This window comes from Nomia melanderi, chromosome 5 (genome assembly GCF_051020985.1).
Source record: "Nomia melanderi isolate GNS246 chromosome 5, iyNomMela1, whole genome shotgun sequence".
Taxonomy (NCBI): Eukaryota; Metazoa; Arthropoda; class Insecta; order Hymenoptera; family Halictidae; genus Nomia; species Nomia melanderi.
In genome coordinates, this window is record NC_135003.1 from 9,121,998 (window position 1) to 9,146,931 (window position 24,934).

Below are 24,934 nucleotides of genomic sequence, written 5' to 3' on the forward strand. Positions count from 1 at the left end.
TAAAAAAAACGTGTGCAACGGAAGAGCGAGAGGAATACGTGTAAAATTAGACAACTCGATCAATAATATCAGAGAGATCGTTCGTTAGTCTCCCAGTTATCGTCGCCTCTCGAATCGCGAGTAATCAAAGCCAGCACAAACGTGATTGAAATATAATACAGTGCGAGTTTGTTCGTATCATTCGCCCTACGGCGGTCGCTGGCCGTCAAAGTGAACCCCTCCAGGCTCTTTCGCAATGTTCCGGTTAATTCTTTACTCAATATATCGCGCGCAATCCATTGAAATACTGCCCTACAAACGCCCGTCCCGATCCTGTCCTTAACAACCCCGTTCATACCTTTGAAGTTACGGAGACGTCATTAATCAGTAGAAATCTTATCGATAAAATTGGTAGCGACATTTATCTCTGCTGTCGTTACTGTTCTACTTTCGTATTTTAAGTTGGACTTCTCCAGTACTTTCGATTCCTATATTTTTTCAAAATCTTATATTTAAAAGTCTCTTTATCCTTCTTTTCAACCTCACAGTAGTTCCACAATTCATACATACAACTAAAGAAGAATATAAAAAACAAAAAGAATAAAAAGGAAAACCGATTTTACAATTGATTACAGTAGTAAATTGAACATTAGCAATTATCCAACAATTCATCATATATTTGTCAGCGGTAGTATACGTACTTATCTACCACAACGGACACGGGAGATCAACAAGAATTTCAAATAAGGCATCAGAGATCCTAAGAGACAGTATAGAAAGCAAGTATGTTGGAGTTTCATACAAAGTATAATGGAACAAAAGATTGTAGCATTCGACGCGGACAGCTACGAGCCTAGCGCAGCAGCGCGGACCGTGGAGAGAGTCCGTCGTCTTTTCGATCGTCAATTGTCTCCAGCGTGGATCCAAAAAATGTATAAAAGGACGGATCCACGCTGGACGAGATCAGAGTTGTGTAAACCTGCAAGCACATCATTACGGCCCCATTCCGTGTAAAATTGGGTGGTCCTTCGACAATAAATTTAGACGGCACGAAGTGCAATAATTAGGGTCTAGTTCGTACCCTGACAAAGTATGTATAAATAAGTTATTTTGAATTCGAAAATTCCGTGTCCGACGGCGGGCGGAATATCCGCGCAATTCGGCGAGCTCACGTGAAATTTCGTCGTCGAGCTCGCCCGGTCGTTTGTAAACCGTAAGGGCGGCAGGAACGAGGAGAAGAGAACGAGGGAGATGAGGGACGCGCTCCTAATGGCGGTCATCTCGAATGCCCTAAGGCGGCTATTGTCTCGGTTTATGCCCTCCTTGCGCATACCGGCTGCATCCACGCTGGAAGACCTACGACAACTACCGTCCGTTTCAAAGGATCAACTGACATGCACAAGGCCGGGCGTACACTTCAAGGCCCGCCCTTCTGTTCCCTTCAAGGCACTGCTTCGTTAGGTTAATACGCGACGATAATCATCGGCGGGTACGTAACATTTCGCCTGCCCCCACCCAAGCCAATTGTTAGAACATTGACGACGACGTATCATCGCGTGCTATCCGCCATCTTGATCCCCGCGTCGGAAAACAAAGCGTCTTCGCCGACGTCGCGGAACAATGTATCCGCCGATGGAACGTCGCATTGTTCGCGACGTTAATGGGATCGGATGTTTTATTAATTGTGGTAATGATGCGGGAACGGGAAGAGTTTGACAGAGGGAAGGCTGCGTTCAGGGGTGGAATAGACATCGGGAAGCTTGTTTTCGGGGTGGGAGGGAAACTACTTAGCGAAGATGGAATCGATGTTCCGGGTGATTCGCGAAGTCGCTTGCTTGTGATTGGTGATCAGTGAGTTGTCATTAGCGAATGACACGCACGTCGATACTTGAACTTTTAAACTTTGAATCAATGATTCAAATGTTTCTAACGATTATGTATCGATTCTTCTTCTCTAAGCTAAACTAAATCCGACCTAATGTTGTCACATAACATTTTATTCGCAACTTTTTCTTTGATACTCTAGATTGGCGCGATCAAGGAATTAAGTCACCCGATGCACGGCATATCAATATATATCACAGATATTCCTAAAGGTACAAAAATATTTCACAAATTTATTATTTAACTATTCAAAAACAACTTCTATCCGACATATCTGAGGATCATTTAAATAACGAGTTCTCGGCGTAATTATTCCGCACTCCCAGATGCATCATCAACCTGCTAAATTCCTGAGCAAGTGTTCAGGCTTCATTACCTCGCCGACATTGCAATTGAATAACGTTCTAATAAATCGACAAGTCTTTTCCGCGCCGTAACGGCGGCACGTAAGAACGTGTAATTGCGGATGAGCGCTCGTATGAGGAATTGGGGAGTCAGAGCAGAGAGGCCTGGAACCGTGTGCCGCCTGAGGGTATGATTCCGATCTCTTGAACTATCGTCCGCGTTGCGGCCATAACGTCGGCTACGCCTCGCGTACGTATCATCCGGTACCCGGGCCAGGGTTGTCTTCCATCGACGACGTAGTTGCGCGTAATAACCGCGAATGGTTCGTTCCCGGGCGATCCGTGGATCAGATTAGAGCGACCCGGCGTGTATTAGACCCCAGCCGAACCGAGATCCTATCGTCGCGACGGTAAAGACGAAGCTGCTTCCGTCAGGACCATAGACACCCCCGATCGGACACTTTCGGCTGTCCCATAAAACGGTTCGATTAACTGCTTACACCTATGTTGCCGGATAAGACAGATAATCTAGGTGTCCTCGACACTTCTTGCTCCCGCCACCCGTGCTATCGCCTAAGTCCCGAAAAGTCCGGTTGGCTTGGAGCTAAAGTCTTTGGGATTCCGGTTTAGGACTGGTTGCTACAGATTTTATCGTGTTTTTGGTTGTTTTCGGGGTGAAAGAACTGGAGGATTGTTCCGGTAGTTCTTATCACTACTTATAATTAGGCGGTTGAGTAGTCTATGAATGTAGACTGTTATGAACTGCTTCGTGAACAGGAGGATTATTAAGAACTTTGTTTCTTTCGTTAAAATATTCAACAAACTAACCTATTCTTATCACAGGAATATGGGATGTTTACAAAACTGTCGGAAACTCAGTGTAAGGAATACCTAAATGAATTCTAGTAAACATCATAAAAAAAAATCATCGGGACCGTTTCCACAATCCGATAACAACTACCATCTCTCCCGGAAGGTCCTAATCGAACGAAGATAACGCTCTCCATTAGGCGGGCAGGTGAGGCACGGTTAAACGAGTGCGGTCGTGCGACGGCAGAAGTTCCTGGTATCAGCGGAAACATCGAAACGAAGGGGACCCGCGGAGAGTTTCCGCGGGAACTTTCCGTAACCGAGTCAGGAACATTATTCTCGTGTTGGCGATAATCGGTGAAACTGCGTGTACGCGAACGGAGCATTTCGTAGTCCGTTTCCGAGGTATGTATTCGAAGCGCGAACGGGAGGAGTTCCGAAGCGATGCCGGAGGGCGAGGGAGGTTTCCTCGGCGAGGATATATGGACGGAAAATAAGAAGGAACGATGCGAGAAAAGGGAGTGAGTGGGGGCAGAGAAGAGGGGCGCCCGGTATCATCCAACTGGGCCCCTCTACGAGTAAGTAATAAGCACCTGCCCGGCTTGGAACCGGAGACTTGATTCATTTCGCGGTAAGTACAGAGCGCGCCGATGCGGACCGGGGCAACGACGCCTTGGGCTGCGAGAAAGTCCGACTTTGCTCTCGCCTGCCCGGGAATACTCGCGGCCGTCTCATTCCCACTCCGCCAAACGCACATTTTCTCGGTCTCCCCCGTCCCGCCGCTCCCACCCCCTTTTTTGTTTCAATCTGTTCGCTCGCCACGCTCGAACAACAAGTATTTTACTGTTGGCCTCACCGCCGAACCGTCCCGATATCTCTCTCCTCTCTCCTCTCTCTCTTTCTCTCCCTCTTCCTCTCTTTCTGCGCCTGTCATCTCGTTCAAACTCGTTTTCAACGTTTGCCTGCGATTGTTATTTCACCCTTCAGGGACGCCGCCCGATTCCCGGTTTCCTTCGGTTCTTTGATATTCTGCTCCCTCCGTTACCGATGTTACCGTAGTTTACTGGATTTTGGATTTTTCTGAAGGTTTTCGTAACTACGTTTGATTTTAGGGAACAGAGCAAATGAGTGGATAATTGAAGATGTCCTTGAAGGGTTAAAGCGCAGCCTGGAACCGGAGAAGTTCGAACTTCACGCAAATATTGGCCCTAGTTACACATGCTCCGACGATCACCGCTTTGTTTCAGTATAATTGGAACATCGGCGAAAGATGGATTGTGTGTGATCGGCCTTGAGACTGTGTTCTATTGCATAGAGTATGGTTAGGGAAATCGATTTGGACGTTTACTTGAATTTTATTGGAGAACCGTTTAATCGTAAATTGGAGAATAATAATTAAACACTAATCACACAGAGGAAATTGAATTTCCTCCTGATGAAGTGCTCATTTTAAAACAAACAATGCCATAAAAATAGTTACGATACAAGTTTATCCATTTATCCGACAGTATGTTTCCGTTTGAAAATTCAAGTCAATGCAATTCAAATTATCAACGATTAACGTCAGACTACACGTCTCATACAAAATATGGTTCCCAAAATATTTCTGTACCCGAAGAAAGGAAGAACTCGATTGAATTGACACACGAACATGTTTAATCAGAACGAAAGTTTCTCAAAACGGTGACCGTTCCTACGTCGCGTCACCGTGACAGACACAATTCTCGACTATCCGGAGTTTTTCGTCAGTTTCCACGGCAAATTGACGGGAATACGGGAACAGGCTACGTGATCATCGAGCTGTCGGAGGATTAGCGGTCACGTAGAACAATTTCGGTGTTATCCGCAGAAGCCGCTACAGAAAGGTCGAAAAAAAAAAGAAGGAACGGGAAGCTGAAGATGAAAAGAAACAGGATGAAAGGAGAGGAGAAGGTAACGCGATTACGTCAGGTACACAGAGGGAGAGACGTTGGCGTCGGGGAGAGGACGGCGGTTGGCGAAACTCGTACGGCGGCGTAGTGCAAAGTGGTCGAAAACAAGGTTATCATTTTCTCGGCGAGAAGCCGTCAGCTGGACGAGGACCAGGGGGATAGGGTGGGGTTTTAGACAGCGGGAAAAGTTGACGGGAGAAACGTTTGACGGACGAATATCCAAAGTTTTGACGGGGACGTCGGCCCGATACTCATGAATTACGAATGAATCGCCTCCTGGCTGTTCGCTGCTCTTTCCTCTTTCCTCTTTCTCTTTCTCCTGACTCTTTCGCATTTTAACTTCCTCTTTCTCTCGTACGCAGACACACCCGCGCGCACATGGCACACGCACACACGTATACTCTCGCTTTTCGTCTCTCTTTCGGAACCCTTCCCCGTTTTTCCCCGGTTACCAAGCCACTGTTTGCTCTCCTTCGAGAAAGCGAGCGCGAACTCCGACTATCGGGAAAAGTTATTTGCTCTGTCCATATGAGGCGCGAAGCTGAAATGAAACTGCACGAGGCCGCCATCATAAACAAGTCAGAAGTCTAGACGAACATTCCGTGACGCGAGCCCAGCCGCCGATAAATGATTCAACACCGAAAAAGATGCGACCCGGCCACCGACCATTCCGATTCAAATACGGACGTCTCTCTTTGGGCGAAGTCTGCGGGGAATTCTGCCGCGGCTCTCCGTTACTCTTGTTAAGTAAATCTTACTTTGTTAGTGGACCGTGGACTTTCTTGTGGATTACGGTGTTCCAAGATCCTTTCTTGGTAATTGATGTTAATTGGTATATTATAAATTTTTTCGTAATGGTTATGTATTATTTACTCCTTATATCCTATTTCCACAAGAATTGAACGTATCCGACATACTCAAACTTTTTTTATTTTAGTTACTGTATGAGTGCAATCTATCACTGTTGATATTTAGTGACGGTGTTGAGTTGTAGTGGCATAAGTGTGAATACGCTCATTAGTGCACCATGGATACTCGAACTTTATGCAAGTGATATGACTGTTCTGACTGACTGACACCGCAAATCAAAGAATAATTAACATTTATCAGTTCCCTTCCATTTCATTTATTTTATTATCTTCGCATATGCGGTTTGATACTGAAATTTACAGAAGACGTTCTACGAAACCGCGAAATTCCCAGCGTTTCCGGGAGCGTAATGAGCGATGCATGATGATAACAACGGAAGACAGTGGAAATGTTGCACGTGGGTGCGTTTACAAGCGGAAAAGTTCCGCGGGAACGCGCGATAAACGTTCCTACGTACACACCGTTTCGATCGTTTCACGAAACGGTGAAATATCCGGAGGTTTCGGCGGGTCGGTGAAAACGCAGCTAGAGCCAAGTAGGAATTACATCCGCCGCGGCCGTTTGCGGAACGTTTAGTGCCCCGCGGAATGACGGCTTAGAAGCGATCGTGAATTTTTGAAAATATGCCAACGATAAAGTTCGCGCAGGCAGAGGGAAATTCGCCTTTCCACGAATCTGGTTACGCGGAACATTATCCACCTTAGCCGGGCATTACACAAGAGAGACCGGGGAAAGTGGAGAATATACGGGTCCGGGAAATTCTGATCGCTTGTCGTTCGAGATTTTACTATTCCGCGGAACCGAATGGAGCGATTTTTTTCATACGCATTATATTTTAGAAGGGATTCATTCGAAATCCTCGAGAAGTTTCGTTCAACGTCCCTCCTCTCGCGGATACAAAAATTCTACGGAACGAAATTTCTTGGCAAACGTAACATTTTATTCGGTAACTTTATTTTAAGCTATTTTATTCTTAATAAACATATTTAAAAGATGTTTTAGCTTGTACTGTAAATATTAAATTAATGATTTGAGATCCTACGGTTTATTAATATTATGCTGGGACTATAACAACAATTAAGTTGTTGGTAAAAGTAATGCAGGATATTGAAGAAGATAAGTATAACGAATATTTCACAAAATGGATCCAGAATTGTAATATAGCCATTTATTCTATTAAATGGATAGAATAAACACAGACGATTTAATAAAGATCAAATGATACAAGAGAATCACTCGCAGACTATTAATTCGGCACAATGCTCCTAATACTCGATATTCACGCGAAACGTATCGCGCCGAAGCTTGTAAATCAACCAAGAAACCGCATCTCAAAAACTACTTTAATTTAATCCTACAGGGAGAGCACGCTGCGCTCGGTAGATAGTACAATTATAATAGAACAAGCCGCAACAACGGACCACGACGGCGTCCGCAAACGCTGCCGAAACCGAAACACGCGACACCGGTGATTCCTGCGGGGGGGGTTCCCTGGAAACTTTCCGCAGCAATTAATAAACGATTACATGGGGCATCGCGTGCAGCTGCAGGACTTCATCGACGGCTCGGCGGGCAGCGTGTGTAGAAAAAGCGAGAAAATAAAACACGAAAAAAAACCGTTTACGCGCCAGTCGGCCCCCGGTGGCATCGGTGCAGCCACCCTCGCCGCCCCCGGCCCCGACCCTCCTATTCTCCTATCAAAAGTGGCAGAACACGGGAAAGCATGGAACGTCGTTCACCGACGGATAAAACAAGTGTCAGTGCCGTGCCCGCGAGTGGGTGGATTATCCCCCATAAAAATCCCGGGTTGCGCCGGGGGGAAAACTATAGAACGACAGGATGGCGCGTGAAGGGGGTGGATGGGTTGCGAAAACTGTGGGCGACGGCGTGGATGCGACGAAGAGGGGCTGGAAACGGGTGCGGTGGAAGAGGGAGCGAAAATTACGCGATGCGCCGGAAACGACAGAAAATATAAACCAGGTGAATTTCACAGGGAAATATACCGGTTTTCGGTATAGAGGGTACAAATACGGCAGAGAGGGCTTCTCTTCCACTTCTGTCTCCGTCCCGCCCCCGAATCCCTTCCTATCGCGCCCCACCCCCTTGTTTTTACTATTCCCGCACCGGCGCGGGGCGTTAAATGTTCCATACCCGGCGGAATATCTCGCGGCGCTTGCACGCCGGGCAGCCAGCTCGCGGACCACCTTTATTTCAAGGGAGGAATAAAGGCATAAACTTTCGATTAAGCGGGAACGGCTGACGCGACGCAAAGCAGACCCGCGAAAGTGACCGTTAAAAACAAAAGCTTCGACGTCGGGTTCATTCTTCAGGCTGCAATGCGAGGGACTCTTAATCGAGAGCTGGGATTGTGCTCGGGTACTGTTGAAGATTTTGGTGGTTTAGGTTCTTGGGAAGAGGGTATGACGTTGGGATGCTTCGGCCATCGGATGTGCAGTCTGATTCGTTTGTTTTGGGGAAACGTAAAATTCCGAATTGGAGGTTTAAAATTCTCCAATTCATATTTTCAAGCTGAAATCCTGGAACTTTTAATTTCAAATTTAAATATTCAAATACTCAAACTTTCCGGTTCCGGATTTTCAAGGATTTTAATTCGGATTTTCAAACTTAAATGTTTGAGGGAATCTTTAGACTGATACGTTTCTTTTTATTTCTATAATATTGGTATAAATTATTCAAATTAAAAATTAATAACAGGACTAATCGCAAAGATGATCCTGTATCAATCGTCGAAAAAGAAATCGACTAACGGAGCCTCAAAGAGTGGCTAATTAAATTGCACTACAGGCAAGCGTAGAACGAAACGGCAAAACACGAGCGTCGAAAAATAGTTTTAACTGTGTCTCGAGTCCGCTATTTGCGTGATAGTAAACGAAAAGCGTACATGAGCTAGCTGTTAAATCGAAACGACCATCGAACAAAAGCGTCCGGTCGTTTTCTAGCTCCGTTTTCGACTGAATGGGCCGATTTTGGCCTTCGCGTTCACCGGTGAAAGGCAGGGCAGTGCAAACACGAAAGAAGAGCGCGAGATCGAACGGCAGGGAAGAGATTTACGCGGCTCTCGATGGGATTGCCGTTCCTGCGGTGTCCCGTCCCGCCAGGTGAATTAAACATTCCATTGGGCGACCGATATTTTCGAAAATCGACGGTCCAACTCCAAATATTTGACCGTGTACCCTCCACTGCCAAGATTCTTGTTGACACGACCGCACCGATATCGCCGGTATCAGTTTTTGTCTTTCGTGGAATTATTCAAGTCACCCCGCCACTCCTCGTTCACCATCCTTTCTCTACTCCCGACGTCGTTGGCAATCGATGTATCGATTTTTGGAAGAGACACTGGTCCACGCCAGTTTCACCTTCCCCAGGGCCATTCCGAAAAATAAACGAGCCCGGCCCGTGGATGGATTATTTGATGTTCGGTATCAATGAAACGATCGAATTGAAATGTTGGCAATCCTGGTGCCCCTCTGTCACGGCTAATATAGAATTCTTTTTAGATTTTTGAGAACGGTGTCGAGTAGTTTTCAAACAGCGATGGGAATTATTTTCGAGTTCCGTCTGTGTTAAGAATTGTGTTTAGTAATCTTATTACCTTCTGTTATTATCGCTTAGAAAAGAAATAAAAAGGACTTAAAAAATGATTTCAATAATATAAATTATATATATATATAAGATCCCTTGATATCATTAGTTACACCAGGAAACCGCAGTCCCGTAGAGGAATCCCGTATCTACTAATTAGCCTGAAACGCAACGCGACTCTCAAAATTCCGCAACATTCTAATTCGCGGCCCATCTACCCGGATCCGTTCCACGTAATTCACCGTATGATTTCTTATCAGAACACGCTCGCAGCTAAACAGTTTCCGGTAATTGCGCAATGATTATTGGCTGGTTTGCATAGAGCGCGCGGTTCGTGATGATGCGTGAAGGCCAATATTAATAGCGAGGCGGCTCGCGCAAATGATTCCGGTCGAATCGTACAAACGAACGGATGTATCTGTTCAATGGGCGCCCGGTGGACGACGAAAGTATATACTACCCGTTTACATAAACATGTACGATACCACAGGTATACATGTATATAAATATGTATACATACGTGCACGTGGCTGAAACATATATAAATATATGTATAGATGTATAAATATCTGACGCACAGGTATGATGCAGTCGACGCGAACGAGGGAAGCCTAGTGAGGCTGATCGAGCAGGAGATTCAAAGGGGATGATCGGTGGTGTGCGGGCGGGTGGGTGATATCGCAGGCAAGGGGAGAATTGATTTTAGCACCGGGCTTTGTGAAATGAAACCTGGCCGAACCATCCCCATTAACAACGATAAAAATAATCCAATCCGACGTTTGTTTGATCTATCAGCGCCTATATTTCGCGGGCCGCGCGGGCTGATTACGGGCCTTCCCCGATTGCCAATGACGCTTCCGCCGGTTTCTAATTGATTCCTAACCGGCTCGTCGAATTTACCCGGGAAACGTGCACACCAGGCGCGGCGCGTGATCGAAATGGATTCGTTATTCTATCCGACGCTCGAGCCCGAAGGAACCGGGGGATCGAACGGACCGTCATTTATTCGAATTGTAATCGCGGAGTTTGCGGAGGATTTCATCGTGACGCGTGCGATTTGTCGGGAATGGGAAACGAGAAAGTATCGGTGATTCTGTGTACGCGGATTCTTGCGGGGAAAAGGTTGAAAGTGTTTGATATGGTGCATAGAATGTTAATTAATTACGTTATCTATGGTGAATTTTATTTAGAAAGGCGTTGCGGTATACTGCAAAAGAAGCAAAGGAATCTGGGAGATTTGCATTTGATAAGTGTACTAATTTATTTTGAAATGTTTCTTATCGATAATACCTAAGTTAATATAAAGGTAAGATTCTCTGAGTATTTTACTAGATCAAACAGGAGTAATGCACTCCGTTTCATCTTTAAAGTAGTATAGAATCGCTAAAACCAGACAAGCAATAGACAAAATTGTAAAATGATTATAACTACGATCAAATGTTTTTCAAGCACTCCTAATACGAAGTTCATTTTAACAGATGTTAATAAGATTAAAGATGAATCACGAATCTCGCATAGATCTCAAAGCGAAAGCCTCACGTTTCGCGCCGTCTACGATCAAACACTATCTTAAATCCTTCTCGCCAAAGATTTCCGAAATATTTCTCCTACTTGAAATGAGTGAATTCCTGCACGACTCGTTAATTGAATTTCGTATCCAGCTACGTTCAATCTTCTCACACTCCCTGCCTTAAAGAAACCAACGACATTAATTTTTAAATGAATATTTCATACATGCGTGCTGGCCGTTATCATCGCGATTGCCTTTGCCATTAATGAAAATACTTTCGACGCTCAATAAGTGAATAATGATTATGACAGACGCTTGATTTGTTTCATCGAATACTTGGCGGCACGAAGTATGTAGCGCCATTCGTGTTCCCATTCGAGATTCCATAATTAATTAAGAACCGGCGATTTCTGACGGACGTACGTATTCGCCGGTCCGAAAATAATATTTCAAAATTGCGCACGGACGCGAACGATCTCCGCGGTGCAGCGTTGAAAAAGAGGTTTCGCGCCGGCGTCGAAACAGAGGAAAGGTGAAACGGAGGCGGGAATGAGTATCCACCGGTGAAGGAGTCCCGCAATTATCGTAATTGCATAATTATTGTAATTGACTGGTTCCTTAATTTACGCGCATGCTAATACGCGGACCACCCACCGCGGTCCCGCGTATGAATTATTAATTGGAGCTATAAGTCTCTGCACGATGCCGTTATTTATTGAAACTAAGCCCGGCTAGATCCATTGCGCGCGACGAAAGCTAATTGTTTGCCCGAAGACAGAGCCGGTTGCTGGAAGCGATAAAATAACCCGCGGAAATTCCATGTCGCAATCATTGTAAATTTCATTTGAAGCTTCTTAATCGCTCCTATCTTTCGCAAGAGGCCGTTTATGATTTTCCCAGTGCTCGCAAGCTCGAATAGACTCGTTCGACGCATAACTTCGTGTTTCATTTTACTTATCAGTGATCATTGTTTAATCTTATTTTATCAGAGATGTGGAAAATTCGTGTGCGATCTCTCGATGAAAGAGGATCGCTGCTGAACATTGCTCGTGAATTGATCTCGGAGATTGAATAAAAGTTGGAAATAATTAAGGCCACGTACATGATGTGCTACGAAAATTGTGAGATGTTTTGAAAATGTAGATTTTAAGTAACATTTGCTCTTTATATTACGGACTTTCATATACCGTTTTGTAATTCGGTGAAGATAAAACATAATTCATCGACTAAAAAGTTTGTTGTGGTAAAAATATAATAGGAAGGCCACAATCTTTCGTTGCTATGATAAATTCATCCATGCAACGTTATGCCAGCGTATCCTAATTGGTTCACCGTGAAAGTTAACAGACTCCGTGCAAGTTAATTGCACCTAACGATAACAAAAAGAACATTACCGGGCGCGTTTCCTCGCTACTCGCAGCAAAAACAATCGCAATTAGATCTGCGGTGTAAAGAAGCAGAACTCAATAAGTTCATACTCTCGAACTGCTCAGCAAAAACACCGTCTCCGCATCACTGACGCAAACAAATAACGCAAGTCACTAATAAACCTGTCAGTACGCAACGAACGCAGAAGGGCACTGACTGAAATTGTTTCACGCCGCATAAGCGACTCGGTTAACAAAACCGCAGCTAATTTTCCTTCGAGATGGGATTACTGCGTCAAATGCATTCCCTCGACATCGAAAAAGTAAAAATTCCGCTCACGGCGGCTGAAAACAGCGATCATGATGTTCTTCGTTACAAGGAAAGGGAGAACGGTGAAAAAAAAAACATAAGCGACAAAGAGGGAGTTAGTACGATCGTAGGCAAAGTATCGTGTAAACAGAGTTGAATGGCGGGAGGCTGTGACCGGCGGCGCCAACCCCGTACCGCGCGCACCGCACCGCAGAGTCACGTGGTCTTAGTTTTGTGAATAATGGCCCAATTAGGAAATAATAATACGTCTCTTCCCGTGCCACAGCTCCGAGTTAGAGTTGCGAGTCTCGAGTGGTGTGCGGCCTCTCATTATGATGCCTCACAAAGGAGGCTCGGAAACGTAGAAAGACCAAGGGTGAACCCGGGGGACGAGAGGCGTCGGCGAGGTGCGCGGACGAGCTCGGGCGGGGGAGAGAAGAGACGCCGCTCGCCGACCAAGAATAATTAGCAATTCTTAATTACCAGTCAATTACAATCCTCGGTCCTCCGGGGCTTCCTTCCGCGAGTTTACTCCGCGCGTTCTCGCCACGATCGCTCGACTTCGTTTCTCATTCTTTTCCCCTTTCTTCCCCCTTCGTCCCCTACTCACGCTATTCCCTTTCTTTCTGCGAATTAAGTACAACAATTGCTAATTAATTAATAAAAAGATCTCGTCGTAAACTCGCGGCAGGGTTCCAGCGATAGGAGGAACCCCCATGACGCCCTTCCGTAGCCACCCCCGCGATATCATCCGGCCGATTAAATTCATTCGTTTTGATACTCTTGTTGTTTCTCGTTCAACCCTTGTTAAATTGAGAGACGATGGAACACGAATTTTATTTTATATAAGCTGAACTAAACAAGTCGCTTATGCTTTCGAGGCTGGTTTTTGGATCACTTCTTTTAAACAGAAGAATTTTTTGAAAAATGTTTTGAATATAATTGATTACGCACTCGGATTCGATGGGTTAATTTTTCTAGCATTAAGGCATGTTGAATCTTGTCTATTTCAAGAAGTGAAGTATTATTATTCTTATTTCGGTATGACTTCTATTCTTCTTTGTATAGATCGGTCGAATATACATGATATTCAACAGTAATTGGTGCAGTCCGAAAAATATAGGATTCTGCGAGATGAAAATTTGAAATTCGTGATACAATTTTCACTCACGGGGTAATATATTATAAATAATCATTAAATACATTACACGCAGTATTCGCCATATTTCCAAGAAAACTTCGTACAATTTCAAGTTACTCTGTACAAAAGCAGATTGAAGAGCTTGAAAATTATGATCCCATTATTCGAGTGCATTCTCGATCGAGCTGAGGACAGAAGTTTAATTCGCGTCGGGAGTGGTAGACCGACCGGGAAGGAGGTAGAAAGAGAAGAAGGTCGTAAACGCGCGGCGAATTTTCAGCGAAACTACGATCGCGATCGAGCGGAATAGCGCGGGTTAATTTGCAACAAAGGAGAGCGAGGACACATTAAAAAGAGCGCGGCGGGTCCGACCGAATGAAAGAAAAGCGCCACGCGTGAGAAAGAGGGTTGATAACCCGCGTTCTAGGAGCGAACTGGCCGGACAGGCGTCTAATAGATCCCGAGAGCGCACGCTTTTTAAATTTGTCTAATCGAATTCATGATTTCGCGACTCGGGGAGTTGGAAAATCGACTGGGGAAGAAAATAGGGGTGATTTTAGTGTTGGGGGATGGTGGAAATGTGACGCAAGCGGAAGGTCATGGAGACAGAAAGGAACGTGGGGATGGTAAGCGCATAGAAATGCGGAGAAAATTTAAACAGAAAAGAGATGTACGGGATCTAGGTGATTCGAGGGGTCGGCGGGTAGGAGGCGATGGAGGCAGGATGAAGAAAATAACGAGAGAAATTTCGAAACGTGACGGGTTCGAGTTTCCGAGTCGTAGGAACGAACGTACGGTACGTACGAACGAACGAACGAACGAACGAACGAACGAACGAGCTATTCGTTCCATGGAAACCTAATTTGAGCGTACGCGCCTTACCTCCACATACAGCCGCGTACCTACACCTCTATACATCTAGATACCCTCCGTCATTGCCGCAGCCTTAATTAAACGGCGTTCCACGGATAATTAGCAATGAGTTTCGCTACTTTTGCCGCGTGCGGCCCCGAGATCCACTTCATAGACAATCGGGGTCGTGAGAACACCGAGGCAGTCATTCAAATACGAACGCCCGCGCTTATGACTCGAGCCGCTAATTATATTTGCAATTAACCCCGGAGCGTGCGCCACGGCGCGGCCGCCGCCGCCGCCGCGAGACGAACAGAGACCCGGGGGGAGGCTACGAAACATGAGGAGAAAGAGATCCGCTTGTTCTGGAGGGACGAAGATGAGGACGAAGAGAGGGGAAGGCGGAGGAAAAGAGAAAGAGTGAGGGAGAGAGAGAAGGGGGGAGAACGCTCGACCCACCATCCCCGAGCTTAATGTCTCGCGCACGAATTCCAGTTTACGATTGCAAATGAGAGCCGACCCCCATTGTGTCTCGAATTAAGCAAGTATGGCGGGCAAGTAAGTAAGTAATTAGTCCCCCAAGCGTGCGTACGTTTATGTACGCACGTCTCGGAGTTAATTAGCCGGATTGTATTCCGGCTAGCGTTATGAATTACGATTGAATTATGGACATTGATTGCGAATGCTTACCGCTGCTACGCCGGCTACACGCCACGGTTTCCACTCTCTGGCTCGGCGTGCATCCTTTGTTACGGGATTAGAAGTTGCGATTCTACAAGGTGACTCAAGGGATGCGGACCACCTCGGCGCATTACCGTGCGACGATTTTAGATCATTCGATAGTGGACGCTATTCTTTTTTCTGTTTGAAAATGTTATCAGGTAATGAAGTTTGAAGCATCATGCCGTAACATAAATTATTACAATTAATATTCATACCTTTTTTACGGCAATTCTTAAGTTTGAAATGACATGCGGTGAAATTGAATTTCAGAAGTAATTCGATCTTTCGTCTAGGAAATTCAAGGCAAATGAGGAAATATGTAATCGATAACGCCTAGACAACCATAGCCTACTAGGTCGTCGAACAGAAATAAAGAATTTCCCGAATCGCCCGGTAAGCAACCGGGTCAAGCATTCCTCAATCGCAAAATCAAATTACACCAACCAGTTAATTAGCCGGTAGTGAATGCATCGGTACGAAGGGGGTTGAGACGGCGTGGCCTAACAGAGCAGGGGACGAAAGTAAATGTTTCCATTCTCGATGAAATAACCAGACTACGTCGGAACAAAGTAGACAGTGCCCCGTGTTTTCAGAAGACAAAAGAGAAAGTATTCTCGGGAGCGCGGTGGTGGAACTTTATCGTTTCCGAGTGTAACAAAGAGCATATAGTCGGGACGATGTGGAATACGGAACACGGAGAGAAGATCGGTGGGATTTTACAACGGCGCGGGCAGACGGACAGACGGACAGACCGACGGACGGACGGACGAACAGGACGGTTTCAAAGTAATTCGTGGCGCGGCTGGTGATTTTAACGGGCGCGCTCGCGAGAGGCCAGTCAGCCCTAGACGAGGAAGGAAAATTATGTTTAAAAAGACACTCCACGCAAGCAGAACGCCATAAGGGTAGGCAAACATTGACAGAACGTAGCCCGCCTACGCGAGATACCTGGTGTCCCATTAGCATCTAACCACGCTGCGGCCGGATGTATTTAACCGAGAAAACGTCCGAAACTTTCAAATTGCATTGCAGGATCAAAGGGTGCCCCTCCCCTCCCGCCGTATGCTTTCTCCGTGCATTATGTAAGTATAATATTAGCCGTAAGAAAATATTTTAATTATCTGCGTACCTTAGACGGTTTTAAAGTAATCACCGGTACATGAAGCGCCCGCGGCACGCCCGGGGTATTACACCGGGCATCGATATGTAAAGAATGATATAAGATTCCTTTGAGTCAAAGCCTGCTTCTCTTCCCCAACCCACCCAACTGGATATGTGCAGCCGATTCGAATCCCTGTTACAATCCGACAATGCATACTTTAAGAGCAAAAAGGAAGCGCAAATGGCTCGGCCTCGGAAGAGAATACTACACAAAGTGGGTATTAAACTTTCGAGTGGAACAAGGTTAAAGTTAATGAAAAATGAGATTGATTATAACGTAATGTTAATATGGAAAAACGTGTTCGTTCGAGTCGAAGGGTATCTACTGCGTCTGTCCGCCACCTTTTGTTTCTTATTTCCGCTAATATTGGCGTTACCATTTCCGAGCGCGTTTTCGTGGGGATTCATTTCATAGAAACCTTTGCAAGCATCGTTTTAATTTTCTAGCCCTTCTATTCATTACGGCGGACCGCGTAGCTACATCACTTTACTGACGTCTATTGCCGACTCCTATCACGTTTCTGTGTTTCATCAATCACTGATGTTCTCCAATGAATACGTTCACTGTAGAATTATATTACAAATAGGCCACTGAAAACCTGAGCACTGCCAAACTCTCATCAAGCTAAATTCTGCATTTCAACGCTGAACACCCGAATTCTATAGTATAAATCAGCTTTGGACTGTCAATAGCGGTTACTACCCTTTTGCAGGCTATCCAAAAGCTTTGCTCCTAAAAACCTAGATCCAAAAATCCCTACACTGTAAATTTCCCAGTGTCTTAGCAGTAACTCAGGTCTGACAATCTCTCATTTTCCTCATTAGGGTTTAAAACCATTTTCCAGTAAATACATATAAAAGGAACTTAATAAGAATTGTCTTACTGCTATTTTGAAACAACTCGAATTTAATTAGACCATATCTTTCGCATATCCACGAACAGCAAAGATATACTGTTACCATTCACAAGCTCCGTTATGTGTGTCTGCCATTAAATTAACCGAGTAGAAAAATCCTCTCGCGTGTACCCAAAGTCTACCCTCTATCCGAAATGCACAGCTGAAGCACGAATGACAGATACTCAATCGAATATTTAATCGACGATGTATCTAGATATTTCCCCATTAGTCGCGGGCGTTCAGGCGTAGTAAAATGAACAAAGGTAGGTAAACGCTGGCCGACTAATGCGCCTACCTCGAACCTTTTGCTCTCACACGCGCGCATGTACGCAAACATACAGACTTTTTTCTCCCTCGCGCCTCATTGTCGATCCCCCACGTGTGCCCTGTCTCCCTCTGTTCCGGCCCGTCTCTCTTCTGCCACGTTAACCCTCTTCATTCCTCCCGGCTCGGCCACTTAGAGCCACTTAACCTGTTTGCTGAAAATATTAAGTGCCGACAAATATCATAAAATAGAACAAATTCGTGTCGAGTGCTTTCGCGTGTGACTGGCTGGCGCGAGTCCCTTTGTGGAAAGAGATTTTTTAAGCGACACGCCACGCTGCCTTCCATCCTTTTAAGCTTGCGACCTGGCGTATTCGGCCACGTGATTAGAATTTAAAATACACATTAACGAAGTGCCCGCAGAATCCTTTATATAAGTATCTGATAACAGTTTGGGGAAAGTTGGTGGACACTTAAGAAGAAGTTTTGACTGTTGCATATCAATTGTGATTCACCTTTGCAAGATAACAGCACGAATGTCTATAATAGCATACAAGAAATAAAAATATATAGCATACATAAAATATTGAACTTTAACATTTCTTGTGTACAAAAGAATTCAGGATGTTCAATTCGAAGTCGCATAAAGATTTTTTCCTGATAATTTTGTTTATGAAAATGTTTGTCAATTATCATATTTTCTTACTAGTAGATAAAGTTTCTTTGATGTCTGTACCATATAAAATATAAAAAAATAGAATGGACTTCCATATTTTTAGAAATAATGTATTTCCCATGAACCTACAGAATTACAACTACCATTGAATCAGGCCAATGTCAAAGTCTTCGAAATTCTGGGCCACGAGAATTAATTTCATGAATCATCATCTACTTAAACGGCAAAGTAACAGAGAAACGATGACGTTCCTTCCGCGTAACAACCGCGACGACAATACGACCGTAAGCCGCTTATCCTGCTATTGACATATAATATTCCCCCAGGAACGTAGAGCTACATCCATTTGTGGTGAGATCCGGCCTGAGTTCGCCGTGTGCGGCGAGTCTTCCATTTTGTGTACCTAAAATGTAGTCGTAGCCCCCACCACCTTGTAGATAACGTACGCGCCAAGCCTCGCCGAGAGCCACACATACTTTTATTATTCAAACGCAAACAAGAGTCGGAGAGAAAAAGGACCAGAACTTTGAAAATGTTTGCCTAGGCTTAGGACACTTACGGGACAAGTAAAATTGTATAATGCAGTGTTACGCTGCCTAGAAGAATGATCTACGGAAATACACATGGTGTCTAGAAAGTCATAGTTTCATTATTCCCTTAGATGAAATGTTCTCTCTCCTCTGGTAGGATTTTAATTTCTTAATCTTATCTAATATCAGATATTTAGGAAAAAAGAAATTTCTATTCATTTGTAGTATATTTATAATAAAACAAGAAAAGTAAGTAACAGATATGTCACATTTTTTTCATTTCAAAATATTCATTTTCCAAAAGAATATAGAAAGATTTCAAAGGAATAGTTTTATCTCTACTATCCAACAAAATTATTTCATAGTTATACAGTCAATGAAAAATATTTGAAACTATCACATTTTTCGCAGAATTACATACCGTGCAATAAAAAACTAAACTTTCTAATGGTTCCACATTAATTTCAACTCAATTCAGAAACATTCACGATCGAAATAAAGAAGAAGAATCACACCAGCTCCGATACGAAGCCTGTATAAATGTTCGTTCAAGATCGCTGTGATTTAAACGATCTTATATTAGATTTGTGAGAAGGAGATGGTGACAAATATTACCCGGTCCGAGCCAGGACCGGGCGCGAACGAGGAAGAAAAGAATTAATCGTGGGCATAAAATAAAAAATTTGACATTTATTATAGGAAGTACATGTTTCTGAGGGTTTTATTTCGCGCTCGTTTCAATCCTTCCCCCCGGCGACATTATTCATCCACGAAACGGCTTAACAGTCGGACATTCGGAAAAACCAAAGGACACTCAATTATTTTCTCCTCCGTAGAAACCACCCGCGACAGTAAATACATCCTCGTGTCGATGAAGTCTGAATATGTTCCGCGACTTGCGGCCAAGACCAAGGCACCGTTTAATTGAAGAACACCCGAGAGATTTATATCGCGAACGGCCGATATAAATCAGAAAATCCGAGTATTTCACCGCACTCAGCGATTCCGAACTTTTTTCCAATTATTTCGCGCGAGATTAAACGCGCCCTCCTTTGCCGTCTAGTATAATAAATGTATCTTGGCGATATTTAATAATACCCCATTAACAACGCGTCCATCCACCGCGAGAAACGCTCTCGCTTTATTATTTAACAATGCCCAACACGCCGAGTAGTCTTACCATTTAATTAACGAAAACTGCGCTCGAGCGGATCGTGTTTTCGATTCTAAGTTGTGCCGGTCATGCATTAATTAACAACCGAACCGGAGTCTTTCGACCAATACTCGTCGTAGTTCAAGATGAAAACACATTGAGGGATTCGTTGCGGCGGCCTTTAATTAAAATTCCCTCCCGCCGCGCTCGCTCCGACGGAACTGAACGTTGCCAGGTCCAGTATCAAAGTGTTTCCATTCAGTATCAATCTTTTCTTACGAAATTTCGTGTTTCCTGCTTGCACACTTTTAATTTCAACCTGTTATTTCCTTTTCTATGCCGCTGAGTATTGTTCAAAACGGTTTTTAAAGTTTTTATTGTGATTATACCTGAAGAACCTTATGAAAAACGAAAAACTGATACATGAACATTCTATTAAATTTAAAACGAGCAACCACTGACTCATTCCTGTCGTAACCAGTAAAATAGCTAGCTACAAAATGAAAGAAAACAAGATAGGGGATTGAAGTTCAATGAACAAAAGAAAACGCAGAATCTTCAAGCAAACTTTAAAACTAGTCATTTGACCGGTTCGCGGTACAAATAATCACATTTCAACCACCTGCAATTAATCCACAAAGGTTGCAATTACTGCAACCTTCAATATAAACGTACAAGATAGCAGAAAAACCGGGACGTTCGAGAGTCCCAGAGTTCGCGCGGTAACAACCGAATAACACTGGAAGGAAAAGCGATTCCGGGTACCGCGGGAGCTCGGTATCAGTGGACGCGTGTGTATTCGGGCCGCAACAGTATCAGCCAAACATGAGAAGACAGTTCGTGTAGCTCGGCAATATTTCCCAGTGGGAATCGACAGGTGTCCCCGGCTAGGTACCCCCTAAGTACTGCTTACCGGGGAATTATGTCTGTCACGTCTGTCCGTTTGCCCGATTCATTTCACGTCGTCCGTTCTCGTTCACCTTCCCTTCCTCGCCGGCACCATCACCACTATACTACCACCGTCCTCTCCCGCTGCCGCAATGTCCTCCCGCCCGGCCACCTTTCAATTGAAGTTGGCTTATAGCAACCGAGCGTGTCAAAACGCAAATGCTCCTTCAATGCGTCCGTCTACACCTTCGGTTCCTCGCGAAAGAGAGCCAATCCTCCGTGCGGGGATCGATCTCTACCCGCGATACACGAAGGGAAGGTAAGTTTTTCCCTCTTCTTTCCCCCCTATTTTTCCCGAGCGCACGACAGTCAGGAATCTTTTCATCGGAGACCGCGAAGCATACGGAACGGTTTCGTCCCTTTGAGAAATAAAAGCGGCAAATATGATCGCGTTCGCAGAAGGTGGACTCTGTCGAGAGACGATCCGATGAGACAGCAGACCGAGCTTGATCGAAGAATTTCAATGCTGCGTTGATGCAATTGATCTCGTATTAGATGCTATATATTAGTGTGTTTCAGAAAATTGGTATAGTACTAAATGTTGTGTTATTTGCTCACAAAGTACCTGTTTTTCGCGTTGTAATGTTCGGCATTGTGTAAGTGTCTTAGGTATTAGTTGTGCACTGTTTTATTTATAATTTACGATTCTATAGCATAGAGTGCCCAACGTCAATAGGGGGAAGTTGGGAAGTAACAAAATCATATAATACATCGAATTACTGCAAACATTTATGCAGTTTACCATGTTCACGAGAACTTGCAAAATAAGCTATTTTCTTTGGAAAGAAATACAAAACTCTAGTTAAATGTTCTGACATTTTCAATTGGAAAAGTCGATGGAAAACATTATTAAATATTCAGACGATAATGCCGACATCACGAACGAGCAGAAATGGACGAAAGACGGCATCGCTATATTGAAGCGAAATTTATTTACGGATCCATCAGCCCGTATAAGTTATTAAAATGCGCGATGTACGCGGACGGTTCTAATCGATTTAAATGGTCGAACGCACTCCGGTCGGCTCTGACGGTTTGATCGGTGGCCAGGATACCGATTACGGAGCGCATAATAAAATAAAATGGCCGAGGCGAAACGCGGCGGAACAGAGCGCACCGGCGCAAATGCAAAAACGATTCGAAAACGGTCGCGAAACCACGATACATACAAATCGATCGTCTTCCTTCCGGACACTATAGGGGGTGAACGGTGGTGTGTCGGCTCCATGACCTTTCGCACCAGTAAAACCGGTCGACACCCGACACCCGACATATTTCCTGATTTCCAGTTCATTTGCCGTCACAAAGCGCGAACCGGCCCATCCCCCCGAACAATGGCAAACGCGAGCGCGAAATGCAAACGCGATCGTTGTCGCGATCGCCAGCTAACGCTCGCGCGCGCCACGCCCGGCATCCTTTCCGCAGGTAACGCCGAAAAATATGGTTTTTATTGAATTTTAAGCACCCATGAAATATCCAGTGATCGCATTTTCAAGCCAACAAGAACACGCGAATTCGATATTCGAATGCTAGCCGGAAAACAAAGCAGGCGAAAAATAACAAAACTACCCGGTCTTTGTGTAACGGTGATCTCCGCGGAATGGATATTGTTGATGAAGAATGTAATACTGCAGGTTCCAAAAAAAAAACGGGAAAAAAGAACGTATTCGATTGCGCGAAGAATCGAATGAACCGGGACTTGTTCACGGTCGGCGTCGTTTTAAAACTTATTTTGCAAGTTTCCGGTCGATATCATACTTTTAAGGTATTCCCACTGTTTAGTTAACAGAGTATCTTCTGAAGCTCAATAGTCGGAAAATATTAAAAATATATCACTCGTGTATAGAATATTTGTTTCGATTCGGCGAGTATAATAGTTACACTTGTTAATATAACAACTCTATGATACAATTTTGTGTAATCTTGTAGAGTTTCCTAGTCTGAAGTCAGCTATACATTCAGGCAAATTCGAGCGCGATTTACTCAGAAATAAATTTGACTACAATACATTGCCGCGACTCATCGATTCCTCTTTAGCGAGACTCGCCGCCCAGACCAATCGGAACGGAAAATTAAATCGCGAACTTCGTTTCGTTTGTCAACGTACAATATTACAAAGGGACGTGACGGCTGACGAGCAAAAAAAAACGAAAACGTCGATCGCCGAGTTCTATGATCATAAAAAGGGATGGAAGCGGGAGCCGCGGCGCGCATTAATTTTCGCGGGCACCGGCAGGACAGCTGGGGACTTAATAACAATATCGTTCGGAAACGAAGCCGTGGCTATCTCTGTAACAGAGTCTAGCGGAAAGTGAACGACGCGATGGGCACAGAGGTCGATGGTTATTCATTTTTATGAAGCTACCTGGACCTCCCGCGGAACATTCCCAATAACGCCGTCGCGGCGCGCTATCGTCGAATGGGGACAATAAACAAGTCGATATTAGCAATCATTATTGTTTAGTCGAAATCAAACAGAGCGCGCAACGACGATTTATTTCTCTCTGTTTCCCACTCTTCCCCGATTCTCCTTTTTTTTTTATTTTTTTTACAGTTGTTCGGAGCGAAGGGTGGGAGGGGGCGGGAGGGGGGAGGGACAGAAATCAACGCGACACGATCAAAGGCCTCCCCCGGTCCTTCGGTGTACACAGCAATAATTGAAAAACTGATCACCGAGAGGCGAAATCTCATGCGTGAAATTCTTTGTGCATCGCTGTTTTTTTTGTTTTTTCCGCCGGCCTATCTTTTTGTTTACGCGCCATAGAAAAATTTCGACTCGTCGAGAGATTTAAAAAAGAGCGCGCGATGTTTTCAAAATGGATTGCCTTTAATCTTCTCCTTCCCCCTCCCGTCGCCCGCCGATTGCCTCCTCCGGCCGCGATTCAGCTGAAATATTTGCCCGGCCCACGATAATAGAGTTCCCACCCGTCAATTTATTAAGTGAGCCGTTTCCATTTCGAAAATTGTGCGCGAGATAAGGGATGCGATTCGATCCGGTATCGTGTTACGCGGGAACGCGTTTATATGTGCGATCGCCGAGGACCGTAATTTCGACCGACTAGATACCGGATGCTTCCTCGGTGTTCGTCAATTCCGACGCGTTTCAATCGCGGGCAAATGTTTGTTCGCTGAGGGGGAAGATAATGATATCTTGTTATTTCGCTTCTCCCTTTTACTCATTTTTCATTGTTCCTTTACTTGCATTTAAATTGAACGCACCTGTATTGCGCAGCGTAGCGCGTAGAATAAAGATTTGGGTGAGATACGAAATTAAATACGAATTAACAATAAATAATACATGTATATATATATATACAATGGAAAGTTCAAAATCTTATTTAATGAAAATAGAAGATAGAAACGATTAGATATACAAATTTAAATCATTATAAATTATCATAAAAATATGTAGAGATATATATGGCAAGGAACAAATTCGAATATCCTTCTACACATATATTATCAAGTACAATATAGCTGATTAACACATTGTTGACCGGTCACGAGTTAACTCGTGTTCGCACTAGCATTGGCTATTTCAATTTTTGAAGTGCGGGGCAGTGTAGAATATTCCAAAAGCAAAATGTTAAAATTTATTTAAAAGATATGTCCGAAGTATCGTTTTAATTCATTACATAAAACAAAGATATATTGAAGCTTACTCAGATTGTTTCACTTTCGTATTTAATTATGGAATAATAACCGATCACACAGCATAGCTTCTGCGTTAAACTGCCGGTCAACAATGTATTAATAGAGCAATTACCCCGCCGCTCGAACACACCGTGTATCGTCTAGCTAAGAACAATCAATACCACTAGATGCTACGCGAAAGTAAATTACAGGAACCCCTAGAATTATTTGAATCGCCTCATCTCCCAGCAATTTCCTACAATTACATCAGAAAAGACGACCGAACGAACGAATTAAAACGCTGCCGAACCAGAATCTAAAAAATATGAGTGAAACCTGTAACACT

At 44.3% G+C, this 24,934-nt stretch overlaps 1 long non-coding RNA gene across 1 annotated transcript in view; it reads right to left on the bottom strand.

Annotated features, from left to right (window-relative positions):
• LOC116430821 (uncharacterized) overlaps positions 1 to 24,934 on the bottom strand; it is a 152,302-nt gene that overhangs the window by 99,967 nt on the left and 27,401 nt on the right. The gene's annotated exons all lie outside the window — the stretch shown is intronic.